Source organism: Salvelinus sp. IW2-2015, unplaced genomic scaffold (assembly GCF_002910315.2).
Source record: "Salvelinus sp. IW2-2015 unplaced genomic scaffold, ASM291031v2 Un_scaffold609, whole genome shotgun sequence".
Lineage (NCBI taxonomy): Eukaryota > Metazoa > Chordata > Actinopteri > Salmoniformes > Salmonidae > Salvelinus > Salvelinus sp. IW2-2015.
In genome coordinates, this window is record NW_019942583.1 from 646,493 (window position 1) to 650,137 (window position 3,645).

The 3,645-nt window shown below is 42.3% G+C and overlaps 1 pseudogene; it reads right to left on the reverse strand.

Moving 5' to 3' along the window:
* LOC112068618 (AP-4 complex accessory subunit RUSC2-like) overlaps positions 1–1,858 on the reverse strand; it is a 67,554-nt pseudogene extending 65,696 nt beyond the window's left edge.
* Positions 1,859–3,645: the final 1,787 nt, after the last annotated feature.

Below are 3,645 nucleotides of genomic sequence, written 5' to 3' on the forward strand. Positions count from 1 at the left end.
CACACACACCAACACCACCAACACACACAACACAAACACACACACTACTTACCTACCCACCCACCCCACCAGTCCAACAATACCCTCACCACCTACAGACACCCAGTCTGTTTCAGTCTCAAAATCCCGTAGAGCTTTGATGTAATCATCCCCTGCTATAGAGCCAGGACAAGTGATAACTTGATCGACCAGGGACGAGAAAGACACAGTTAAGCCGCAGCTGGGCTGCTTAAGGCCGGGGTTGACACGCCCGGACATGTGCACGCCTGTCCGTGTTATGGGAGACATTCCCCGGTAGACCTACAGACATGTAAAGCTACGAAGCAGCAGCAGCGTGGTAGCATAGGCCTGCTGTTGAAATGATGTACTTGCCCTGTCTGTGTTGAACAGATATCACATCAGTCATGAAAGTTCCTGACAGCCAGAACTAAGATGGAAAAATGCGGGATACATAACCGGACGATACGCAGAAAAGCTTGGTTGCATTTCGCTCTCTCTCGATAGAGGTTTAATAGGTTACATGGCAATGAAAACACCCAGAAGCGAAAGGGAAATATGGGGCAAGAAAAAGCGCTGCTTTTGTTATCGCAATATAGAATATTTCTGATAGCAGACCAAGTGATCCATCATATTAATATATTGATGATATGAGTCATACGAGCCGGAATATTTTTGATAAATCCATCGCTTACGCTATAGAGCCTCTATGCTATCATATACTCTCGCTATACTCTCACTAATCGATAACATAGTAAATATAGAGTATCCATAATTGAACAATGTGGATATCTTGTTATGTTAACAGCTGTTAATATTTCCGCGTGAGCGTTGACGTCCTCTGTCTATTCCCAAAACAACAATATAAATATCCCCAACAACACCCCTCCCATCTGTGGTGATCACTGGGAATGCGCGCACCCAAATCGATACAATGATGGTTTTGGAGACAATGTAACTGGGTATGCTAAAGGAAAGGCCCGTTACATGGCAACGTATGATCCCTTTCCAGTCCCAGAACGGCTACATAGAAAATATTCAATACTCTAGTCTTAAAACACCCACAAACGTACCGAACGTGRCAAGAACATTTTCGGCCGTTGTTTCTGTTTAGTTTAGAATGTCGATGACAGGACTATGTTATTATGTAGCCCAGCCTCCACCATCACCACCCACCGCCCCGTACCGTGTGTCAAAACAGCTTCCTCGCCTTTGTAAGGATTCAGTGCGAGAGGATGGCACATGGGCAATGTCTGTTCATCTTTGTTATTTAACCACATAGCCAAGAATCAATCACTTGGTTTCTCACCAATATTGCGATGTAATACATATATGTGCCATGCATTGTCATTAAGATGGCGTTAATTAGGCCTAATGGAGGTTGCGCTGTGTTGTCGCGAGCACTATAGTCTAATGTCTTTGGATAAAGAGTCAAGATCAGAAAATCAACAATGGGATTAAACACCACACGATTAAYTAGTTTACATTCGAAACGATCTAGGCATGTCAATAACCGCATTTTTTTTGGACGGAAGACCCGTTTTTACTGCGCCTTTACGGTTATGATGCTACGGCATCATTTTCCAGCTTCCCATTCAATGCTGTCCAAGCAATTCTGCATTGCTTCTCCGTCTCACCCCATTATATCCCAGCCTTCTATTAGAAAGCCACGAAGGCGACTATACTTACGTTTAAGCAGGTTGTCAACGATGATGTTATTATCGTGTCAATAGTATCCACATGTCAATCGTTGTCAATAACCACGGGTATAATATGCCTAATCCTAGACGAACGGAACATYTTTTTTCTGCTCCCGACCAGCAGCGTTGCAGCTCTCGACAGCGCAGCAGCGGCGTAGAACGGGGCTCTTACGTCAACCCCGATTCATCTCTACTCTCCCGCATAGGGATTCGGTCAGGCACAATACGGGGAGGATCAAGTAAAATACCTGTATCGCTAGCTTCCTGGAGGCTGGTTTCCAATTTCTGGGCAACCTGCCCCTGGGGGGGGGGGGGTCAACCTTCGTATGTTTCTTCTATGACACTGACATTATAATTCTTACTATTTTAATTCAATTCAACGGGCTTTATCATGCTGCTCTCTCTCTCTCTCAATTCAGGGCTTTATCATGCTCTCTCTCTCTCAATTAATTCAAGGGCTTTATCATGCTCTCTCTCAATTCAATTCAATTCAACGGGCTTTATCATGCTCTCTCTCTCTCTCAATTCAATTCAATTCAAGGGCTTTATCATGCTCTCTCTCTCTCTCAATTCAATTCAATTCAACGGGCTTTATATGCTCTCTCTCAATTCAATTCAATTCAACGGGTTTATACTGCTCTCTCTCTTCAATCCAAGGGCTTTATCATGCTCTCTCTCAATTCAATTCAAGGGCTTATCACTCTCTCTCAATTCAATTCAATTCAATTCAACGGGCTTTATCATGCTCTCTCTCTCAATTCAATTCAACGGCTTTATCATGCTCTCTCTCTCTCTCAATTCAATTCAACGGGCTTTATCATGCTCTCTCTCTCTCTCAATTCATTCAACGGGCTTTATCATGCTCCTCTCTCTCTCAATTCAATTCAATTCAACAGGCTTTATCATGCTCTCTCTCTTCTCAATTCAATTCAATGGGCTTTATCATGCTCTCTCTCTCTCTCCTCAATTAAATTCAATTCAAGGGCTTTATTGGCATGGGAAACATATGTTAACATTGCCAAAGCAAGTGAGTTGGATAATCAAAGTGAAATAAACAAAAAAATGAACAGTAACATTAATACAGAAGTTCCAAAATAATAAAGACATTACAAATGTCATATTATGTATATATACAGTGTTGTAACAATGTACAAATGGTTAAGGTACAAAGGGAAAACGAATAAGCATAAATACGGGTTTTATTTACAATGGTGTTTGTTCTTCACTGGTTGCCSTTTTCTTGCTGCTGTGATGGCAGACTGTGGTATTTCACCCAGTAGATATGGGAGATGATCAAAATCGGGTTTGTTTTCGAATTCTTTGTGGATCTGTGTAATCTGAGGGAAATGTGTGTCTCTAATATAGTCATACACTGGGCAGGAGGTTAGGAAGAGCACCTCAGTTTCCACCTCATTTTGTGGGCAGTGTGCACATAGCCTGTCTTCTCTTGAGAACCAGGTCTGCCTACGGCGGCCTTTCTCAATAGCAAGGCTCACTGAGTCTGTACATAGCAAAGCTTTCCTTAAGTAGGGGTCAGTCACAGTGGTCATGTATTCTGCCACTGTGTACTCTCTGTTTAGGGCCAAATATAATTCAAGTTTGCTCAGTTTTTTTGTTAATTCTATCCAATGTGTCAAGTAATTATCTTTTTGTTTTCTCATGATTTGGTTGGGTCTAATTGTGTTYCTGTCCTGCGGCTCTGTGGGGTGTGTTTGTGTTTGTGAACAGAGCCCCTGGACCAGCATGCTTAGGGGACTCTTCTTCTCTCTCTCCCTCCCTCTCTCAATTCAATTCAATGGGCTTTATTGGCATGGGAAACATATGTTAACATTGCCAAAGCAAGTGAAGTAGATAATATACAAAAGTGAAATAAACAACAATGAACAGTAAACATTACACTCACATTACACTCTCTCCCTCTCTAACTAGCACAGACACTCAGACCCTA